This window comes from Dermochelys coriacea, chromosome 26 (assembly GCF_009764565.3).
Source record: "Dermochelys coriacea isolate rDerCor1 chromosome 26, rDerCor1.pri.v4, whole genome shotgun sequence".
Classification (NCBI taxonomy): Eukaryota; Metazoa; Chordata; order Testudines; family Dermochelyidae; genus Dermochelys; species Dermochelys coriacea.
In genome coordinates, this window is record NC_050093.1 from 10,337,010 (window position 1) to 10,361,362 (window position 24,353).

Below are 24,353 nucleotides of genomic sequence, written 5' to 3' on the forward strand. Positions count from 1 at the left end.
TCCCCCCCTTTACCAGTCATCTTTAGTTGGATTGTAATTTCTTCAAGGCGCAGGCTGTCTCTTGCTATGCGTATGTACAGTGCGTAGAACAACAGAGCCCAATCTTGTTTGGGGCCTACAACTACGACCATAATAATATGGTCAACATCAAGGGACCGGAAATTAAAGACACAACCCAGTGGGAATTCTAGGGCATTGTTGTTGAGGGTCAAGCTATGATGTAGCTGCGGGTGTTCATGCATGCCTGTTTACGCGAGTGAAACAGAATGTGCTTGCAAGCAAGAGAACATTTTTCTGAAGGCATCTAGATCCAGGATATGAATGAAAGAAATCCCTGTAAGTGAAAGCGTCATGTGAATGAATCCCAACTCTCATCAGAATCCTGGCACATCTGAATCCGTAATCAATGGTAAGCATCATCGGAGAAACAGCCCACCCTGCTTTCAGAAGGCCTGACACAGCTCTTGATTAAGCCATGAGTCACCTTCTCACTGCATTCCCCTCCACTGCAAAACAATAGCACCACATCGGGCTGACAAGTGTCACCTCTTGGTTCCCTGTCATTTTCACTAACATTTAATTATTTAAACAGGAGAAAGGCAATAAACAAGTACTAGAAACTACGCCTGTTAAAACACAGTGAGCAAAGGATTCTACAGGGCATCCACCCCCAGCCTCTTTCTAGCAAACTTTTACTGAAAATAGTCTTTGGGATAAATGCCACCAGACGTGCTCAGACCCATTACTCCTCACTCTAAGGATGTTCACTTACAGTACACGAGTCAGCTCTCCGTGTGCGGTACAGCATTAACAGACCATGGTCCCTCGGAAACAAGGGAGACAAAGCTGGAACTCAAGTTGCGTGGAAGCCCATTTCTCTTTAGTGGCTGCTGTTTTAGAAACACCTCTTGTTTAAAACAGACTGCGATTCCATGCCTGACACTCACCTTTCCTTTGCTCTCTCTGCCTCCCCCCCCCCCCCCTCGTTCTCTCTTCCTTTCGCTCACGAAAGCTTACTCTCAAATAAATTTGAGAGTCTCTAAGGTGCCACAAGTCCTCCTTTTCTTTTTGCGAATACAGACTAACACGGCTGCTACTCTGAAAGGTACTTATGTGGCCCCTCATCAGTGCCGTAGGAAAGTCTCACAGCTTTTAATGTATTTATCCTCACAACAGGTCGGGCAGTTCTAAGGCCCTATTTTGCAGAGGGGTCCGGAGAGGCAAAGTGAATTAACCAAGGTCACATAGGGAATTTGTAGGGAGACCTGGGTTCCACTCCATGCTCTGCAAATCTTAGGCTAGTTGCACTAACCACTGGATTATCCTAAAGTGATGGACCCCTTAGGGAGGGTCTGCCTATGCAGCAGCTGGGATGAGTGGCTGCCAGCTAGAGGAGCCAGAAATGCACTAGTTCTGCTCAAGCTAGCGGCTAAAATTAGCAGGGTAGCCATGGGGCCTCGGGTTAGCCACCCGAGCGCATACCCAGCGAGTCAGGCAGGGGTGCATTCAGACAGCTAGTCCGACACACCGCCCAAGCTGCCACATCCCCACTGCTCTTTTTAGACTCTAGCCACAAGAATATGATTACGCAAGCTGGGAATTGCACCTCCCAGCTGCTGCATAGATGTACCCTTAAAATGAGAGCTGGCGCTACTTTGTTCAGCAATGTTGAGGCCTCAGCTGGAGACGAGGGATACTTGGCGGGGGGAATAGGAGTGCAGGGAATGGAACTTTCATACAGGGCTGATCGGAACCCTACATTTCAGTCTGGGGTGTTCACTGATCGCTCAGTACATAAGGAGCTTGCACACGAACTTGTCTCGGAAGCTCAGCCCTGGAAGGCACATTCCCTAGTACCACATACGCAATTACCCCAGGTAAAGACGTGTACTTTTCTCTCCACGCCTTTGAGACATGACTGTTCCCACTCCTGCCCCCGTTGAAGTCACCAGCCGGAGATATTATTCTGTTCAGAGGAAAAAAAAACAAAAAACAAAACACACCTCTCCAGATCCTGCCCTGTGAGAATTGCTCACTGTGCCAAATACCCCCCGCACTAGGTCATCATGATAGTGTAATGCAAGTGACTATCACTAAAGTACTTGATCCCACATTCATAGAGAACAGGGGAAATGCTGCTATGATTAACACTGCCGATTTATCCACAGGGCTAACCTGTAAAATAAACAGCAGTTGGTAATGGTAACCAGTACGACTACATAAAAACATAAGAATGGCTATACTGGGTCAGACCAAAGGTCCAGCTAGCCCAGTATCCTGTCTTCCGACAGTGACCAATGCCCGGTGCCCCAGAGGGAATGAACAGAACAGGTCATCATCAAGTGATCCATTCCCGGTTGTCCATTCCCAGCTTCTGGCAAAACTAGCGGGAGGGATTTGTCAGGGTTTTTGTGCTGTTTTATAGTTAGTTTGTTTTTTAAAGAACTCTTTCAATACAGCGTCACATCAGCAGCCATCAAGACACGAGGAGGAAAATGTCAAAACAGACTGTTACAAGTGAGTCAGCGAAATCTGAAGAAAAGCTTTTATATTGTTATTATCACCACCAAGTAGTTGTCTAAAATCTGGTCTTTGCAGCTTTTAAGAAAAGCTCCGTGCGTTTCTCTCCCTGCCCCCAGCCCCTGACATGCTGCAAGATTGTCAGAAGTGACAAGCAATTTTGGGTCATTCACTTTTGGGTGCCCAACTGAAACACCTTAAAGGGGCCCAATTTTCAGGGTATGATGCGCACCAGCCCTTTGAAAATCAAGCCCCTTTAAGGTATCTTCAGCTGTACACTCAACATCTTGTGTCAGTTTTTGCTCTAAGACTCTTGGCTACACACCATAGCCGGTAATATTTATTTAGCCTAAAAATCTCTCTACTGCTTTTGAGTATAGTTATAGGCACCCAAGTGAGTGGAAGAGAGCAGTCCTGGAGTTCCACATTTATTCTCACTCTAACATTCATACCATGGGCTCAGTTCTTCAGCCAATGAAATGCTGATTGAAGTTGTAGGATCAACTTTGCAGGATCAAACCACAGATCTGTGCAGTTCACAAACTTTTGGAATCATGCAGTGGTCAGAACGTAGGACTGGGAACGAAATCCCACATTCATACTGTTACAGCTATACAAAGCTCCCACCTGTACCTCTCGGCCTCAGCTTCCCCTTTTTGTGATCTATCGTACCTGTATCGTCAAGGGATTGCATGATGGCTCACTAATTTATGACTGAAAACATTTGGAAGATAGCAATGCAAGGCTCCTTTTTCTAAAAGTCATTGCTACAAACCCAGCTCAAGCTCCGAGTATTAACCAGTCCTCTTCACCAATGAGGAAGATGCTGCAGTCAGAATTTTGCTGGCCCTGTTCAATGCAGAATTGAATCTACCTCACTCTTCCATAGCTGAATAAGGCCTATATTTTAGCTTGGAAAGCACCTCTCCATGCTGAACAGAGTCAAGATTCCACCAGCAAGTGATATACCTGACCACGACCCTGATCCTGCAAGTCACAAAGCACAGGCTGTCCCCAGCACAAAACCCCAGTGACTTAGACAGGGATCTGTCACATATGGTAGCTTGAAAAATCAGGGTCCAGAACTCCTGGCTAGATTTCCCTCACCCCAAACACAACATTAACCACCCCTCTTCGCAACCCCCTCAAACCAGCCTCGTGACAGAGTTAATAGAAAATAAACCCAATTTGGGCTACACATTAAGCAGATGCACCTTTAATAAGCCTCTGCCTCTATAGCGGTGGTAGATGCGTCATTGTATCTTCCAGGCAGTTTCTGAACACTATAATAGAAGCGCAAGTGGTAAGGGGCAAAGGCAACAGACCGTCTACAAAGCTCAGGTTAAAAATCACGAGTTGAGACTTACCTCCTGGAGGAAGATGACCAGGTCTGAGTACATGTCTTCTCTGAGTTAGCCAGGGCTTTTGTTTGCTTTGGCCCCCCGGCTTCGCTTTTAGCAGGGGTGGGTCTCATACTTTGGCTAACTAAGGATTTCTGAATGGCTCTTTCCTCCTAGTGCATGGATAACCCAGAAGGGGAGATAATAATAATGTTTGTCCCTGAGATCTGTATTAAGGGCTCCCCCTAAGTTCAGAAGGACTTTTCAGGAAACCTCACGTTTGCCCTTCCTAGAAGGAAGGATAGACAGAAGTTAAATTTGCTGCCTGGGGGTTGTTAGAGGAAAAAAATGTCAGGGAAAGCTTCTGCTGGAGAAAGCTAACGAGTCTCACCTGGAACCATCAAATCACTGTCTAATGAGAAGAGATAAGAGACACCTGCTTGTAAGGGGGCTTGCTTCGAGGTGTGTAAGTTAAAAGAGTTGTATGATTTGGTGCTTGATGTATTTGCACACAGCGGTAGAAGACAGGCAGGGAGGTGTCAGGTATATGACCAGATGCCTTCTGTTCACACTCAGCCAGCACAACACTGAGTCAAATCTCACATACCATTGCTTTAGGGACTTCAGCGGTGCATTAACCTCATGCCTGGCCCTGGGGGTCAAACAGAGGCCTCTGCCATCAGCTGAATGCAAAGAAGTCAGCAGCAAACCCTCAGTGCAGAAGTTCTGTTCCATAACACCAGGGCAGTAGAATGTGGTGGGATGGGGAAAAGATGAGGTTAGAACAGTAAAGGTAAGTGACAGAGCATCTCAAGGCAAAACTTTATTACAGGCTGCAGCTCAGGGCTTTTCTCTTACATGCCTCTGAACCCACCCATTTGTTTACAGTGGAAGCGCTCACCTTTTTTCAAAATGTAAAATCTAACAGCATGACACAAGTCAGCGCACCAAACCTACAACAGTACGGCGAATCGGTGCCTTCGTAGCACCCGGTCTATTGAAAGCACTATTTAACCATTAGCTAATTCATCCGCACAACAGCCCTGTGAGATAGGTGCGGAGGTATTATTACCCCATTTTACAATTGGAGATATGACTCACCTGAGGCCAGGCAGGGAGGCATTGACAAGGCAGGAGTTGAACCTGAGGCTGCCTGGCTCCCACTCCTCTGGATTACACTGTCTATCTTACAGGTTAACGTTTCTCACCCACTTTATAGTTTTCCAGAACCATCATTGTAATTGTTTGCTAAGCTATGGCCAAATACTAAGGCTGGTGGAAAGCAGTAATACACATACGTAGCCCTTGTGAAGGGTTTTTTTTTCCTCTTCAATGCACTTTTTAAAAGAATCCTCCCAAGTACCTCTGCAAAGCGGGTCAATCTTAGCGTCCCCATTTTACAGATGGGAAAATGGAGGCACAGCAAGGTGACGTGAATTGCCCAAGCCCATAGAAGTAATCAAGGAGTGAGCCAGGAGTCTGTCTTGGAAGGTTCCAGCCTTCCAGATCATGCAGCTGTTGATAGTACTCTTTGGTATTGAGCAATGGATTAAAAGCAGTATTGTCCTCCCACCAAAATAAATAAAAGACAGGCTGTCCTTTAATCCTGTGTACATTTCTGAGAGTGCAGTCATTCAAAAAGGCCACTGTATCTACTGCCAAGTAATTAGGAAACAGCCCTGTTTCTAGCTATCAGATCAGTCCTTTGTGTCGACAATAGCTTTAACACAATAGTTCCCAACCCACAAAGAGCTGAGAGGTATTGACACAGAGTAATCGCAGGGAGAGCTACAGAATAATTGTGGTGACGTATTGGGTGTGATGTTCCAATTGTGACACTGCTTCGCGAGGCAACGGGCTGCCTCATCCTAAGTCAGCACAGCCCCATGCTGGCACGGCATCAAAGCCATCACTGCAACGTACTCGTAGGCTAGAGTCCAGCTAGTGTTTCAGTTCTTGGGGAGGGGGGAAAAATGCCTCTCACTGAATGGGATCCATGCACATTCTTTGAAGGAGCCTAGGTTTTTGCCTGGCTAATGCGAAAAAGGGATGCACACTTGTGGCACAACAGATTCTTTCCTTTGTGCAAACCATTCCTTAAAGGGTGAGCAACTTTTGAGTGGAAGTTCTCTGGCCTGTGTGTCTGGACATTGCTTTACTAACATCTGGGTGAAAGACACTCCTGGGCCCTATGTGCTCCATAGAGCGGATCTTCACCCTTAAAGCATACCCTGGGTGCCAAATGTGGCTTACAGGTAGGGCGCTACCAAATTCACGGTTCATTTTGGTCAATTTCACGGTCCTAGGATTTTTAAAACCGTAAATTTCATTATTTCAGCTATTGCCATTGTACGAGTCCTGACCCAAAAAAGAGTTGGGGGGCGGGGGTCGCAAGTTTATTGTAGAGAGGGTTGCGGTACTCCTACCCTTACTTCTGCGCTGCGGCTGGCAGTGGCGCTGCCTGCAGAGCTGGGCAGCTGGAGAGCGGCAGCTGCTGGCCAGGAGCCCAGCTCTGAAGGCAGAGTCGCTGTCAGCAGCAGTGCAGAAGTCAGGATGGCACGGTATGGCATTGCCACCCTGACTTCTGCTCTGCTGCTGGAGGAGCACGGTGTTTAGAGCTGGGTGCCTGGCCAACAGCCACCGCTCTCCGGCCGCCCAGCTCCAAAGGCAGCACAGAAGTAAGGGTGGCAATACCCCACCCCCCTGAAATAATCTTGCAACCCCCCTGCAACTCCCTTTTGGGTCAGGACCCCCAATTTGAGAAACATTGATCTCCCCTATGAAATCTGGTCTTTTGTGTGCTTTTACCCTGTACTATACAGATTTCACGTGGGAGAGCAGATTTCATGGTCCGTGACACATTTTTCACAGGCATGAATTTGGTAGGGCCCTACTTATAGAGCCTTGTAAAAATATGGAAGTGCAGGATGAGGGGCAAGAAAAAAAACCAAGCAAGTTCTAATCATGTCAAAGAAAATAGCAGCACGTAGAACAGCTGTGCACAGTTGTGCTAATCGCTATTTTGGAGGACACTGGGAATTCAACTGGAAACCTCTGGTGTTCAAAGCGTGAGTCGCTACAGCCTGAGCTAAAAAAAATAAAATAAAGACATCCTTGCCTGTGGAGAGCTGTGATTAATGCACGCCCTGTGAGGCTCAGCCAGACCTGGAGAGGGAAGATGCTCTGTTCAGGGCTTTACACATTTTTCTTTAATGGTATATTTATTAATTAGAGCTGGTTCGGAGAACTTGAAAATGTCCTGAAGACTTTTGAAAACATTCCCAGAAATTTTGAATGATAGCAGCCAGCTCCAACCTTTATTTAGACTGGCAAAGCGGGGGAACTGGGACTTTTGCTTTTTGTTGTGCACTAAATTCAGTTTTATTATCTTATCCTGCTAACCTACCCACCCCCACTCACTGCGGGGGTTTCATCCACTGCTCTCTTTTATGGAGCTTGTGAGGCTTAACGTGTCTGTGCTACACCGAGTGCGCAGGGGCCCTGATCCTTAACTGAGATTCTCAGATACTTGGGGAGCAGTTATATGTATGGAAGCTATGAACAGGCCCTTGGATCCTGGCATGGTGCCCTGGCTGACGGTGCTGTTGGAGAATTCCTGACAGTTTTCAATTAATCAGCTGAGGTCTACTTTTTAGAGCTTTATTGAAACAAAGCAATTTAATAAAAGATAATGGAATAAGTGGCACAAAAGGCCTAGTGGCTGTAGTGAGCTCTGTTTATTAGAATTAGAAGGCACTAGAGGGTTTCAAGAACCATGGCTGAATTTTCTAGGGGTCCTATGGCCTGTGGAAGCCCTAGTCCTATTAAATCCAGCCTCTAACTAGACATCAGGCTTTGTCACCACTGGGTTTTAATTTGAGTAATTAAGCTGAACTTTGAAGAGCAAGAGGCTGGATACTTGGGTCCAGAGCCCCCCACCCAAAAAAACCCAACAGCTGGCTTGGATTTTGTCAAGCCAAAAGCTAATCTAAAGAGACTTGCAAAAATCAGCACCAGCCCTTCGCTTGCTTCTTTGCGACGGTGTTGTGGTTCTGTTCCCCCAAAAGACTGTAGGGTTATTGACGGTGGAGAAGGTGACTCTGCTTCATGAAGTCCATCTCTTTGCCTTAGAGCAGACTAGGGAGAACATCCGAGCAAGAAAGCAAACAGTGTTAGATGGCTGTCGGGCTCCAGATGTTCTACATCCTCTCTTGTTCTATGCTTAGATTGTAAGCAATTTGGGGCAGGGACCAGCTTTTTGTTTAGCACCTAGCACAAGAGGGTCCTGGGCTACAACTGGGGCTCAGATCTATCATCACACTGGATGCAGAGGGCATGGAGGGGCCTGCTTTCACCTTGACATGCCCCTCCAGTGTAATTCTATGCCTTTCACGGGATTTTCTTCCCATTCACCCTGTCACGCAGCAGCATCAGAACCTGAATTTTGTTTCAGGTCGCCACAGGAAAAGATGAAGGGCCTCAAACATTGTTGCACCATTCACCACCCATGCCCTGATTATGCATGTGTCTAGCTTCCACTGCATGCGAATACTCCCAAGCCCCTTAGACCTCTGTCTTGCCTAGAGGGTTAAATTTTAGCAGACTGGGGCTGGAAAGTTAGTTCCATCTGACCCCCGGCCCTCGCTGTTCCACTCCCGCCAGTCAGCTACCATGGTACAAAAAATAATAAAAAATAGCTAACCTATTGTGGCCCAGCCTCAAAAGGGGTTCGCCCAGCTCGCGACACAGCACCCTGGGTTTACCTACACGTAGATTAGACGAGTCCGGCATTAAGGAGGTGCACAGCTATAGTCTCTCTCTCTTCCTCATTGCTTAACTACTCATTGGGGCGGGGATGGGGGGACACTGTTCAGCCCCTAAGGAGAATACTAAGGCAACACCCAATTGGAGACAGAAGCAGGGCAGTGAGGCCTTCCGCATCCTTCGGGGCCCGGTTGTAGAACTCTCCTTCAGTGAGGAGGTGTGACCAGTTGGAATAGCCCTGGCCGCTCGGTGGCACCTGCCTTCCTCCTAAAGTGCCGTGTCCTACACGGGAGTGGCGAGATCTCCCAAGAGCGCCCAGGCCGTACCCAATGGCAGCCCCGGCGGCCGCTGCTCCGGCCATCTTCACCCCACCCCTGGGGCTGCTCTCTTTGCTCTGGCTGCTGCTGCTCTTCGGGAGGGCCTGGAACCCTCCGCGCCTCCCTCCGCTTCCTCCTCCATTTTTCCCGCTTCCTCCTCCTCCACTTTTTCTTCTTCCTCCTCCTCCTCTTCGGCAAAACGCAGCCTCACTGAAGACAGCGAGCACGAGCATGATGATCCAGGACCAGGCCTGCAGGGTCGTCCTCATCCTGCCACACCTGCCACAGGCACACGAGGGAGGGAAGTGAGCCCTGGATTCACCACAGGGAACGCGACAAAGAACCGTGCATTGATACCCGACAGACCCCAGTTCTGTCCCTAGCGCTGCTGTGTGGCCTCGGGCAAGGCTTTGTGCCTCTCTTTCCCCTCCCACTCTTTGTCTGTCCCATCCATCTAGCTCCTCCAGGAAGGGACTCTCGTGTAGTACAGCGCCTAGTGCAACGAGGATCCAATCTCTGGTGAGGCCCCTCGGTGCAAACCTTAATGCAAGTATTATTCAATAGGTTTGCTATTTACAGGGTCATCTTAAAGGGGAGATAAAGTTTATATCCACTTGAGTGCTATATCAAAGTTCATCTGTTGATGACCTACAACACAGCAGGACCAAAATTTCAGAGCAAAGTTGTGCCCACAATTATTTAAAAGGGGAGGTCTGGTTATATCTGGCCTGAAACTTGGACCGTCAAAACCAGTGAGAGTCAATGGAAAGACAACTGGCATCCATCAAGAGATTCCCATTGTCTTGTTATTTGGACAGTGCCCTTGGAGTATTAAAATCACCAGAACCACTCGTCATCCTGCTGTTCACAGGGTGAGCTGCAGTAACTTGCATAGCACCCGTGACACAGCAGAACCTTCTCCCCATGAGCTGATCAAACAAAATCCATTGGGCGTAATTTGCTGAGCCATCACCATCCAAGCGCTGCCCTGGCTAGCACTGGCCCCACACTCAGTGTTTACAAAGCACTTTTGAAAAGCCCCGTGCACACATGGTTCCATAGCTGGAGTTCCATTTCAATGGAAGAGCAGACATAGCATTTAAGTCAGCAATTTGGGTGCAAAGATCTGCGGGACGATAGCCGTCAAATAGCCCCTTTAATAAATATAGGGAATGAAAAACAAAAATGTATTAACACTCAAAGGGCAGATTTGGGGGGGAGGGGAGGGGAAGAGATCTGCTTTATTTAGTGTATATTACAGACGCTGATCCTGCAAACACAGCTAAACATTTTTTGAGCAGCACCAGGGCTCTGCCAAGTTCCTGTCGAGCAGCACTTACAGATCTAGAGCAGCAGAGAGTCCAGCTGGCTGTTTATGACATGCCCATCCCCATAGCATCTGAACAGAATTGCAGTCAACAATGTATGCAGTTCTTGGACAGAAAGACAATGCCGACATTAAGGCAAATTGTTTATTTCCCATCTACTGTCAGCTCCCCGTGCCAGATGTCATTTCACACCCTGCCTCCTCATTTAAGCATACAGAATAAAGGTGAGTGGCTCATCTCATGAGAAAACACTCAAGCGTCTCCAAGTCAGAGCAGAGCTCTGTACTCTTCACATCCTAGGATCCAGGCCGAGTTGCATGTGTTCCAAGAGGCAAATCTTGGAATTCTACAGCCTTGCAATCCACACTTTATCTACCCCATCTCTGCCATTTCTAGGGTCCCCACCAGCCTAGTCCCTCAGTTCTATCCTTCCCGACCCAGTCCCCTTTATTTCTGCTATTTGAAGGCATTTAAACCCAATCATCTGCTGCAATTTTTCCTTCACATGCTCTTACTTTGAATGCTCAGGAAGTAATAGATACAAACAGGTTAGCATGTCTGCATACCAGTTTGCAAGACAACAGTAACCAAGACCTTCCTGTACTTAGAAGTCCAAGAAATGCAATCAAACCAGGAGCATGTGAAAATAAATGTTAGATCAGACAAAGAAAATAGCTTCACTTACTTGTTGCTGGGGCAGTAAGAGACAGCTCGATTCCCTGCAGGGAAATAATCTGCTGAGGGAGAACTTCCAAAGAGCTGCATTCTGCATGTGTGCCGGTGATAAAGCATCAGCTACTCTACAGGACCAGGATTCCCCATCAGCTAACCATGACTAACAAATGGAGCTGACATCACTCATCACATCCTGCCCAATGAGGACGATGTTAAAGGCACGTGCTATCTTTCGAATGGTTACTATTAGAGACGCTCTGCAGACTTTCTCTGCTGGGGCTTCAGTCATTCACTTGTGGCCTTTGCGTGAGGGGCTGCAGGTTAGCTTTGCAGGATGCAGCCCCACTTTCCAGAGGTGTGGTGTCAGACAGGCATTTTTCAGTGCAGATGCTTAGCCACTGGGAAGAGGATGGAATCCACCACACAGGCTCTGGACAAGGTTATGGAGGAAGATAATCCTATACAAAAGTCTTGACCATTTACACATCATCTGCAGAGACACTAGGCAGGATAACCTTCCCCCAGAAAATCAAGCCTCATGCTTCAGGGCATAAAGTGATATTGGGGCCAGGAAGGAATTTCCCTCCCCACTTGGTACCAAACAGCACAGTTCAGTCCTCTATAGAGGAAATACAGCCCTAGGTAAAGGGGGTAGTTTCAGATAAGACCTCAAAGTAAGTTTTAAAGTGGGACTTCAGTGATGCACGGACATTCTGCTGCCACCTCTACAAAGGGGTGAATTTTGCCATCTGGAAGATAAACATCTGAAGAGTCCAGTACTGAGGAGTGAGGCAGAGAGTCAGTTGTCTCTTGTCGGCCTTTTGGCTAAGATCAAGTGCTGCCTATGTCACTATGAAGTGAGCCTTTGGTCTGTGCCAGTGTGGAAAGTTTTGGGATGCAACCCTCTTGAGCCCAATTGAGGCATAATGCACCAGATGCTTAGTTGGTGTAAGGCAGCTCCACTGGCACTCCACAACTGGAGTTATTCTCACCCTGTGAAACCTTTCCCTTGCTTTAACACTTGCTTGTTCAACTTAGTCCTGTCTCCTCTCCACCATCAGCTCTAAGAAACAAATACACACAAACTTAGCAATCTCAGTAGCATTTCTATCTGCAAAGTGCTTTATTTAAAAAACAAAAAGGATCTAACTCGTGTGCTTTGATAACGTATTGAATTGTTACATAAGCTTTTCCCGTTAATAAATGAGGCATTGTCAAAGTACATAAAAAGCATTTGTCACTTTACAATACTTTCAGTAACACAAATGCTAGACAGATCTGTGTAAAAAAGGTACCATTAAAAAAATAACTACAAAAAGTTACACTACAAAAACTCGAGAAGAAAATCCCCACAAATTTTAATTAGCGTTAATGACATACAAAGAGATATTGCTAGTTTCGCTCCAGAATGAGAGAGATTTACACAGATGTTCTACTTACGTCAATGCTAAAGCAAATATTGCAGGTGGTAATTGAGGCTCAGAAACTGCAGCTCAGCTAGGGATGTGGGGGGAAAACCCAGTAGTGGTTTTAGATTTGGATCTGGTTCACAATTATACGAATTGGTAAAGCTCAGAGAGGGTTGGGAAAACGGTTCCAGCGTTGCCCCGGTCTCTACACATCTGTCATTGGCATAATCCCAATTGCTGCTCATTCTTTTAGTAACAAGGATGCAGTATTGCCCCATTTGTTCCCCTTTTGCAAACAGATCTTGGTGATCAGAATTTCCCCACACCATGTCAGAACTGTGCTGCGGGGAGCAACCACATGAGGTGCAGGGCAACCAAGAACTGGTTTTCAGTTTTTCTGGCAAAGCAGCAAGGAGAAGCCCAGCATCCACATTTGCAATGGCTCTCAGAGTCTGAACTTGTGCACACCAAAGGCCTTGAAAAGACTCCCATTGCCTTCAATGAGCGCCTCAATGAGGAGCAATGCAAGGGCCAGTCTAAGTTAGAGAAATTTGCACCTTCCTCCCCCTCTCCCCCGAAAATACTGCAGCAGCGCAAAATGGTGCTGATACTGGCAAAAGCTGCAGTGGGACAAGCACCATTTGGCACTCTGGCCACATGTCTAAAGATAAGAGAAATATGCCTTAGTGCAAGCCCCTAATATAGACAGACATTAGCAACAGATGTTACAAAGATCTCTCTCTTCACCCTATACACAAGGGTAAAGTTAGCCTAGACTTATTCATTAACCAAAAAACATGTACAAGCTGACTCAAAAAAATAAAAGAGACACCAACGAATTCACAAATAGTTGGTTCTGTGCTACATGATCCCGAAACAGGTGTGGGGTAACCTCCCCAAACCACGCTGATCGAACCTCGAGTTGCAACTCTTCATACGGTCATTGTGCTGGCTCGAGTTTCTTTATAACAATGTCTTCCAAGAGAAACTCGCTCTTGGAAACTATTTCCCTGGGCGATATTTGGCATATTGTGTCGATGAGAGAGATTCACATCATATTCTTATTTGTTTTTTCCTTTCCACAATAGAACTAGTGCAAATGAGAAGCGGGGAAGGGGGGGAAAAAAGAAGGGTTACACGGCCGGGTACAAGTGGAAAAGAAGCAAACCACACGGATGGGCAGTTCTCCCATAGAAAGCCCAATGGACACACAACTGCAAACTTCTTTTATTTGCAGCAAAGGCCATGCAATCTAAGGCCAATATTTATTTCCAAGGTCATTGAAACCAACCTAAACAGTCTCCCTTCTCTTTTTAATTATTACAATAGAAATGTGCTTGCTTTAGTTAGCCAAGTCATTTGTTGCATGTTACCGTTTTGTGCCTTTAATTATGTGTTGGGCGGGGGGGCGGTCGGGCGGGAAAGGATGCATCTTAACACTGCGTGTGTGAACTGAGCGCTGGTAAAAGATGCTGGAGGCCTCAGTGCAGCAAAGTACGGGCTTAACTTTGAATGCTGAGGTAAGTGGGCCTCAGGCTAGGGTGACCAGATGTCCCGATTTTACAGGGACAGTCCTGATATAGGTGCCTATTACCCCCTACCCCCGCTTGCTATCTGGTCACCCTACCTCACGCACATGCTGAACCACCGCCCACGTGACAGCCCTGGAGACTGGTTAAACAGACACGGCCTAAACAGGGGCAGTATACGCTTCCCCAAGGCTGCTGTGGAGACGTGCCTCAAAACCGTGACCTCTGGGCTGCCCTCTTCCAGCAAGGGTTCTGGCTCCGGGGCCTGTTCAGCACTTAGGTTCTCTGCCGAGCCTCTCAGCACGAGAAGGTCGTTAGCACCCACTCCGGTGTTGGGTTTAGTGCCCTCAGCCCCAGTTCACTAGGAAGATCACAACGCATTCCTCTCCCGGAGGGCCACTCTACAGCCATCCGTGAACAACAGTGTCCATCCTGACTTAGATCTGAGCTAACTAGAGCAGCTCAAAAGAATGGGGCAGGGGGGAGTTGCAAGAATTAAGTTAAAAAAAAATAAAATAAAAAAATATCAGGGGTTTCTGTGAAAGTTTTCAGCAAAAATTAGAAATTTTTTTTTCACCAGCTTTAGAAAAGAAAAGAAAAGAAAAGAAAAGAAAAGAAAAGAAAAGAAAAGGGCAGCGCAGAGATGAAAGGCTCCTTATCCCAGTGCTCTGGGACGTCCACTCCCCTTCTCTCTGTCTCACTGGTTTTGTTACACGCTTTATGTAGATTGAGTACCGACTGCTACAGAAGCTCTAAAATATTAAACACTATTTGCCCACAGATTGAAACCTATTCTAGATTAAGACACAAAGCGTAAAGCCACCAACAGGCAGCGGGTCACAGCAACGCAGAGCCCACACAATGGAAGTGTTCCGGTCGTCCTTCTGGAAACTCGGCTCCTACTTCTTGCGTGACCCCACTGAGGGCATTACACAAGCCAAGAGAGACAGGAGTGAACCACGTCGTACAGATCACACCACAGCCACGAACGCCAAGAGCAAAGAAAGTAGAGAGACAGATACCCTTGTATCCAAATCCCCATTTAAAATGAAACCAAACCCATTCTCCTGAGTAGTATCAAAACCATTGTCATCCTCCCACATTGACCTGCTGGGACCTAATTCCTCAGGGCATCTATGGACAGCTGAACACCTTAGGGCTCAACATTCGTTCGAGAAACACTAGCATTATACTGCACATCTCCAAAGAAATAAAAGGCCCCATAGAGCTCGTGCCCAGCCCTTGTCCTAAGCCAATCAAGGAGAACAGAGAGACTTAGTTAATTTAGGGCATGCTTGGAAGTCTGCTCACCCCACTGCCAGTTTCTCTGTTCACTCAAGCCTAGCATTAGATTCATCTTTGAAGCCATCATTTAAAAGCAGGACTTCCTGTTGCGGGCTCTGCCAATGCAGATATAAATGACTGAAGATCAAGTTTGGGTTGGATTCCGAGAATAGTGTCCCATGTCATCTCAGCTAGGCTTTGAACCAAGGGCCTGCTAGTCTGTAGGAAGCAGGTCTACCTGTACATCCAAGCTGGGAGCCTTACAAGCTCCATGTGCTTTACATCCATCATGCAAAAAAAACCACAACAAGACACACACACAGAGTGGAGACAGTAAACACTACTTAGAGACAATCAGCTGAATTTAAGACATCAGGATCTGACAAGCTACTTACACACTGTCCTTGTCAAACCAGCTGGAGTGTGGTAATATTGTTGTTGCTTGCAGAGATTAAAAATCCAGTGACAACTAGCCACTCTCCAATCAACAGCCCCAACCCATGTTCTGCAACAGAGGAATCACTCGATATAGCTCTAGGCCAAGACAGTAGGCTGGTGGGAGTCGGTTTCCCTTGCTTGAGGAAGGGTTTATGGATCAAGCGTTTTTAATCACAGGTGTGGACAAGTCAAGGGTCTTTCTTCAACTGGTTCTGAGGCAAATTTTCCAGAAGCTCCTAAGTCTCTGAGGCACTTCTGGAACAAAAATGTTACCCGCCCCATCTCAAAAAAATTCCTCCGGCAGATGCATCAAAATCTATACAAATATTTGATGTCAAGCTGCATGAAACTGCCACCTCTTGGCTCCCTTTATTCCTTGTGACAACCACGTGAGAGTATCACACAACAGGAGTAGCTCACGGACACACCTAGTCCTAGTTGACTTGGACAGCCTGATCTTGCAAGGTGCTTAGCTCAGCAAATTCACCTCTTGATACCATTTTTTAGGCTGGTCACAGAGTCATCGAGTTTAAGGCCAGATGGGACCACTAAATCATCTACTTAGACCTCCTGTATATCACAGGCCACCAACACCCATACACCAAACCTACCAACCAACGGTTACTGAAGCAGGGCTCCACTGACTTCAGAGTTACTCCTGATTTACGCCAGAGAGGGGAGAATCAGGCCTACTGCATGTTGAGAGAACTCAGCACCTTGTGGGATCAGGCCCACAAGCCTCACTCTCGAAATCCGTCACTTAACCCTCCTCTGCCCCCACCCCCAGAAGCCACCCTAGCCTAACTCCGCACCACGACCGACACGCTCCACGCTCTCAAGGACCGAGCAGCCCAAACCACCAACAGACGACGGTTATAATTGTAACGACTTCCAGAACATCTGCCCCACCCCATCAGTCCTCCCAAGCGATCTCGTGCCAGCATCTAGGTTGGAGGACACAGCTGTCCAGGCTCCCAACCTAGGCAGGTGCATCTCTTCCTTTCCAGCTGCTGTCCGTCTCCCACCAGCACTCTGGGGCCTCCACTTCCGGCTCACGCGATTCTTCGGTCTCCTCCTCACTTTGGGGAGATCGACACTGGGATTTCCAGCACAGGCAGGTGTACACACGCTAGCTCTGATCCAGCCAGTGCGCTAAATAGAATGGTGCGGCTACAGCGGTACAAGCGGTGTCACGGGCTAGCAGCCCGAGTCCTTACTTAGGGTCTTGGATGGGATTGAACTCGGGTGGCTAGCGTGTCCTGCTACCTGTGCGGCTGTAGCTATTCTGCTACTTTTGGCGCGCTCGCTCCATCAAATCGAGCACGTGTACTTCTACCCGAGCTGGGGAATGACACCTCTAGCTGCAGTGCAGAGATACACTTGGTGACCCACAGATGAAAGCGAGGAGCCATGCATCAGACAGGGGAGCACTGCTTGCTCCTTCTCACATGCCACTGCTCCGTGGAATAGTCCTCAACGTACCACTCTGGCCACGTGCCTCAGGCCCAATGGTAACACATTGGAGGAGCCCAGAGACCATTTGCAGGTGCACAGAAAGCCTGTGCTGGCAGTAGAAGAACGAGGCAGGAAGGGTCGAGCGTGAGGCACCAGGGGACCACAAGGCTGATATCCCACCAGTACCGTGCAGGGGGGAAAAAGGTATATCTTTTGTGATTGCACTCTGAGAACGCTCTGAACAGGAAAAATAAAGAACAAAGAGGACTGTCCTGTATGGGGAAAAAAAAGCTACACAGAACATTGATCTTGCCATCAAACACACTTCATAAAACGCACAACATTCTGGCACGAGCGGAGGTTGGCAGGAGTTATTGCAGCCAAGTGTTACCAGCGCTGGGACTGGTCTGGAGCATTTACACAGTCCTAGAATTTAAGTGTGTGGGCACGACAGAAGCTGGTTTACTAGCTTCAGTGGACATGAGTTTTGTTTTTTTCTTTTGCATACAGACATGAAAACCTATGCGTAGTCACATCAGCGCTCAAGCATGGATACGCATCTCGTAATGGCATTAGGTGAGAGGTAAAGGAGCGCGAGCCACTCTTCTCAAGCAACTGCTTTCTTCAATACAGATGCTGCAGGTCAAAGCACACAGACATGACACACCAGCCTCGGTGGGCATATCCCAAGAGCCTTCTTTCAACATGCCAGCAAGGTCAACTCTCCTCTTTGTGAATGCTGGGCATGGCAGTTCTGAAATGGCTTCTGAAGGGGCGGGCGGGAAGGGGGGGGGGGAGGTTAAGACACACGTGCCGAATCCTTGCATTCTGCAGATCACTTTGAGAGGGGAAAAAGAAAATTACTGAAGAAGATTTTCCTTCTGCAGAAGGAGTCCATTGACTCTCACACATCCACGTCTGCTGAGCAGGTACAGGACACACATTCAATCTCCGCAGGGTTTTGCGTTCAGGTTTGGTTCCCAGGATAGAGTGCATCATCTTTTCATTCCGTTCTTTGTGTAAACAGTGATTCTTAAAGAGACCTATCGCGTCTGACACAAGGCTGTAGCACAGCGCTGAGGAGAACTTTAGATCGTTGCTGGGCTCTCAGAAATCTCTTCTAGTCTTCGTTCTATCATTAACCGGAGGACTGTGTATCTAAAGAAAGAAAAAGCGAGCCTTGTTAGAGCGGAGCCCGAAAAATCTAGGTACCTTGACAAATTGTCAACAATACTATAACTCCTCACCCAACAGGAGAAACCACCCATATGAGCTTCACAATAGGCCCAGAAGGTCTTTGAACTTAGACTCTGACGGGGCAAGGGAGTGGAGGAGCCAATTTCCATGAGTCAAGAGCCTTCTACCTCTAACAGCTATTAAAAACACTGCCCCCAGCTATTAAAAAACACTATAACAGGGTTAAAAAAAGAACTAGATAAGTTCATGGAGGATAGGTCCATCAATGGCTATTAGCCAGGATGGACAGGGATGATGTCCCTAGCCTCTGTTTGCCAGAAGCTGAGAATGAGCGACAGGGGATGGATCACTTGATGGTTACCTGTTCTGTTCATTCCCTCTGGGGTACCTGGCACTGGCCACTGTCAGAGGACAGGACCTGGACTAGATGGACCAATGGTCTGACCCAGTGTGGCCATCCTTATGTTCTTGTAAATCTATGGGCCAACAGCCCAAGATATTCTCAATTGTCCGGTAAGCGTGAGGAGAGGCACAGGCCTCTGAGGTAGCCAGAGCCACAAACCAAAGCAATACAAAGCCAGTGTTAGCCCAAACTACAGGAAGAGTTTGGGAACCTCAGACAAGCCTGCTTTGAGCTTCTCAGCAAACCTTGTCCCCAAGCTCAATGTCTAACCAGACAGACCTCTCCCAAGGTCCCATCTGTTTATCCACGGGCAACAAGGAGGGTTGAGCTTGCCAGGGACTTTTTAAACACACGAATTAGCTGGCACATTTAGCCACATTATGAAAATAGAAGACAGAACGCTTCCTCCTGCACCCACCCTGCATTATTTATGGGGACATGTACAAATGATGCCTCTAGTTGAAACTCCAAGAAATGGAGCCTTTTCATCTACGTCAATTTCTCTGCAAGGAATAGCAGCGAACGATTCCCACGGCACGTCATCACGGGCCAGGTTCTAGTCAGGGAGCAATTGTGCCTTCATGCCTCTCAGTTCACAAGTTCATGCTGCCAGGGGTTTGATGCTGGTTGGGTCCCCACAAGAGACCTAGCAGCACTGCTGGATGTCGAAAGGACACAAAGAATAACCTAGAATTCACCCTCCTAGACACACTTCGGGCCGGTCTACTCGACTGCTTACGTCAATGCAGCTGCACCAACGTAGGGCCATGGTGTAGATTTGCCCAAGGCTGCAGCTAAAAAGGTAGCGTGTTCCAAATCTGAAACCAACTGTTCACATCCACTGAGGATAGACAGACAATCACATTGTAAGCTCTCTGAAGCAGCCAGCACGCTTGGAGGCGCTGTGAAATAAGTCATTACAAAGACAGAGGAAATGCTACATTGGAACAGACCATCTACTCTCAGACTGGTCTCTGCATTCCACCCCAGCAGTGGTTGCATCTGAAGTGCGGTGAAGCAATCCCTACAAATAGCGGAGGAGCACTGGGATCAAAAAGGTGCAGAATACTATCAAAAACCATTTATCAGCATCATCATTATTAAAATGGGTTCCACTGCCAGGAAGCCCCTGTTGCCACAATTCAAGAATGGGCTATATGCAATATCAGTGGTCTTCTGCTTCCCCACAGAATTACACAGAGAAGGTTGAATATGGGGGGGAACCAAACTTTTTCGCTAACTTTAGGCAGCTACGCCCATATAGGCTCCCGATTGCGTGGCTTGCCTTTTCCTTCCCCAAGTACTCAGTGACCAGTAACTCCCTTTAATCTGAGAGGGAGCGGATAGCAGTTCAGAAGCTCTGCACATTGGGCCACTATTTAGGTGCACAAGTATGGATTCAGGTATACGGATCCGGAGAACTAACCCCAGGTCTGCAGGGCTCTGGGTGACTGATGCTTCCGCCCTACCATCCAGCAGCCGTGATCAACACACTGCAAATCCTGCGAGACTAAACACCACAGAAAGTTCACCCATGGACGACCCGACTGGCAGCACCCCTCATGACCTCAGGTTGGTCCAGGCACACTATTTAAGCACAGCAGAATTTTCAGGGAAGCCGACTGTCCAATTGGCAGTACTTGGCCTGTTGCTTCACAGACCGTGCTCTTGTTCCCTGCTTCGCACTCCAACTCCGTTCCTTGGCTCGTCTCCTGACTATGGCTACGATTTCCAACTAGAGTCCTGATTCCGACCTTCCGCTTGACTTCTGGTTTCCGACTCGGACCCCTGGCTTGACCCCTGCTCCAAACACCAGACCCGACAATCCACAGGCTCCTAATGTCATGATATCTTTAAGCACTTGCTTGTGACAAATCTTGGCCTAAGGCCTTAGTGGAAGAAACCCATGGGACTATTTTAACTTGAGAAGGGAGCACTTACTTGTGCATGAGTTTCTTCACTTCACGGTCTTCTTCTTCTTGGAGCTTCTGGATGAAGCTTTTAAGAACTGGCATTTCAAATTTGATGTACTGAGCAACCTACGTTGAAAGGAAAAAATAAGAGCGAACAGTGGACGGAGCACTACCAAACAAATTCCTGTCATCAGTAGATCTGAAAGTGCTTTAAGGGCATTTAAACCTCATTACTGCCCCCCTGGGGCAGCGTTCCCCCAGTTCAAGGTTGATAAGCTGACGCATGGATGGTGAAATCCCCCCCCCCCGCCCCCTGGGGCGGAGAGAGTCAGCACGAGCCTATCACTTAAGCTCTCAAAAAGCAGGACTTAAGTGTCATATAGCCGTTGTGCACAGGGAGCGACTAGCTTTACAATAGATCACGCTTCCAGTGACGTCCGGTGGCAGGAAAGTTAAGCCAACTCTGGGTACCTCCAAAAGCCCCACCCGAAGCGAGCAAATCACAGGCCCCCCCATGTAACTCCTTAGGCTAAACACCGCTTGCCCTCTATTACATCCGGGCACCACGTGCCAGTGAGTCTATAGCTTCTTATCATCAACCGCTGCTCACAGGTTTCACTGTACTCCTTTCACAGGATGCTGCCTTGTGATGCAAGTTTCCTTCCATTCTATACAATGTAACTCAATGCGCTAGCCGTTTGCAAGAAAGGCGGCAACACCAGTGCTGGGAAAACGCTGACATCTGGGAACACCCCGCTGAAGGGTCTTTGCAATTGGCCACAAAATATTTCAAGAATAGAACGATCCTATGATACGATGCGAGAGGAAATCTAGACAAACAATGGCAATTTCCTTAAACAAGAGGATTAAATATGTTTATTCAACAATTACAGAAGCTAAAGGCAAAACAGAAATTCCTGTTTTTTTCTGAACTACAGGGGGGCCAGTATTCTGCTTTCAGCTACACCAGTGTAATTTCACTGAAGCCAGACAAGTTACTCCAGATTTACACTGGTGTAACAGAGCAGAATAGATCCCTGTAACTCAAAATGAAAATATCTTTTATATCCATACTACTTACAGTGGATTTGTATTAGCAGAAAGTAAATCAGGTAGTGAAGAGACCTTCACCAATAATATTGGCTTTACAAGCTGGTCTCAATTCTGGAGTGAACTCTAACCTCTCAGGTACGTTTACACTGATCCTAATGTGTGTGTGTCTACTGAGAAGTTCCATCAATTGATATAAAACACTTTACCCTGAACTCTGCTGAAATTAAATGTGAGGACAAAACAGGGAATCCAGTTGCAATAGGATTACACTCTATTATCCACCAGATGGCAGAAAATAGCGATTTGCTCTGAGCATTTAATTTCTCTCCTTAGAAACAATGGATTATGTCAAGGGACATGTTAGAAATGACAGGTTGTAATGATTATTGATCAAATGTAGAACAACTTAAATCTGGTCACATGATCTGGCTCTCGATGCTATAAACTAGGGTAAGTGATAGAAGTCAGTGGCATAGCCAGGCAGATCCGGGTGATTTATTCATCCGAGTGCCTGTTTTTACCATCCCGAAATGTTCACTCCTTATCAAAAAGGTCCTAGAGAGAGATGACGGCTGATATTTTCAAAATGGATCTTAAAGGGACTTAGGGTAAAATTTTCAGAAGCACCTAATTGGATTTAGTCTCCCAGGACCAACTATGACCTATAGGCTCTTGATGCCAACTGGCTGCGGACACTCCGGGTGCATCATTTTACCGGGATCCCCGTGGACATGCATTAGAGCTTACCAAAAGGTGTCATGTGATGTCTCTACCAAGAGTCAGTAGCCCACTGGTCATTACAATCCTTACAAAAATGTATATAAGGAAGATATTTAAGAAGTTATGCATCTATGCTGAAAATGATGCTCTTAAGGTAACGCAGGTCATGAGGAAATAAGCATCTACCTCTTGCCTAAAAGGAACATGCTATCTCCCTGTGTGGTCCTAGGTGTACTTAGGGTTACCACCTTTGAAATGCAAAAAAAGGCACCCCCCACCAAAGGCAAACCCACTGCCTCCCCAGCCACAAGGCAACCCCATAAACCCCTCCTCCACCCAACAGCCACTTATAGTATCTAGAGAGACATCATATATAGATAAGATTGAGAACATCTCATGTCTTCTCACTCCTGTGTAACTCAAAGCCTCTCTCATGCCCATGCATGGTGCGCTTGCATGTTGATGGGCAGACAGCTGCTGTATTTTCAACAGTTTTGATTGATTATTGCTTAAACTGTGGAACTGGGAACACTGCAGCATCTTTAGCTGGACACAGAAACTTTTAACATTAGCTATCCCAGTGTATTGTGTTGATAATAATGCAAGTCTTTAGATGCATGTAAAAAAAAAAAAAAAGCCCTGGCAGATTAAATTATTTTTCTGGCAATTGGCAAATCCATTAAAAAAAAAAAAAAAAAAAAAACAGCTGTGCCAGTCAAATACCTGCCAATGGTAACCCTTCTTGTACTGCATATTGTCCACTTCACAACGGAAGATCACAGCCACCCCGGCTGCATAGCACTGGCAAGCAATGCTTTAGACATGAGACAGGTTTCAGAGTAGCAGCCGTGTTAGTCTGTATTCGCAAAAAGAAAAGGAGTACTTGTGGCACCTTAGAGACTAACAAATTTATTAGAGCATAAGCTTTCGTGAGCTACAGCTCACTTCATCGGATGCATTTGGTGGAAAAAAAAAAAAAAAAAAAAAAAAAAAAAAACTCCATGCATCCGATGAAGTGAGCTGTAGCTCACGAAAGCTTATGCTCTAATAAATTTGTTAGTCTCTAAGGTGCCACAAGTACTCCTTTTCTTTAGACATGAGAGTATCTTGTTAATTAAGTCCAGGCTCTAGAATGCCTGTTACAATTTTATTTATAGGTAATCACTTGTTTCCAACACTTCGACTTGCTATCACTTGAATTCATATGCTTTTGTTACACTGACTTGTACCTGTTTTCACTACCAACATATCTAAGTGCGTGAGTAAAGCAGAGTGGTGCTCTGAGGTGAAACTGATAAGATGGGGGTTACTGCTTCTTTGGAAGCAGCAACTCTGGAAATACTGCGAGTGTCCAGCGGACCAGGGGCTGGATGCTCCAGGGAGATGCTTTCAGGGCTGGGGGGGGTTGGAGTGTGCCCATCACTATCCTCTAGAGAGAGCACGCAGCAAGGCCTGTGGAGGCTTAGGGACTCCTTGTGTTCCCGAAGCTGGTGGAGTTGGGGAGCAGGCACAGACAAGGCTCCCTCAAGCTAAGGGCAGGTGATAGTGAAGTGCCTTACAGCCCTAGGTAACCCGGGAAATGTCACACCCACTGAAAACGTCCCAAAATCAAAGTTTTGCCCTATGACAACCAACTACCATCATATTTGGGTCCCTTAAGCTCATCCCACAATTAAAATAGACAATAAGGTTGAACAGCAGTTACCCTTAAAGAAACCCTAGATATTCCCATAAAGAAAGATCCTCTGTTGAATTTTTAAAGCCATCCTGTAAATTATCTCCCTGCTAACAGGCTATTAGCATAGTTTAGTTTTAAAATTCTCTAGGTCTTCTCCGTAGACTTATAACAACGCTTTCAATGTTTGTTGAGCCAAGCAGGAAGCGATCTTTTCTCCTAATGCTGCAAGAGCATTATTTCCCTGTCCTGCCGCACCAGTGCCAAAATGCAAAACAGGGCCAGAACACTTGCGGTCTCACAGCGCTTTTCGCAAGAGCATTTTATGTAGCA

General features: G+C 46.9%; 1 long non-coding RNA gene across 3 annotated transcripts; it reads right to left on the reverse strand.

The window, feature by feature from the left end:
• Positions 1–6,674: 6,674 nt before the first annotated feature.
• Positions 6,675–23,239, reverse strand: LOC119848657. 3 transcript variants are annotated; one of them, XR_005290304.2, is made up of 4 exons: positions 22,712–23,219; positions 20,601–20,698; positions 10,955–18,217; positions 6,675–9,220 (listed from the first exon to the last, which is right to left on the reverse strand). It is a non-coding gene; the product is annotated as an uncharacterized LOC119848657 (long non-coding RNA). The 3 variants fall into 3 exon arrangements; XR_006277085.1 differs by having other exon boundaries at positions 6,681–9,220; positions 11,937–18,217; positions 22,712–23,212; XR_006277086.1 differs by lacking the exon at positions 6,675–9,220 and having other exon boundaries at positions 12,038–18,217; positions 22,712–23,239.
• Positions 23,240–24,353: the final 1,114 nt, after the last annotated feature.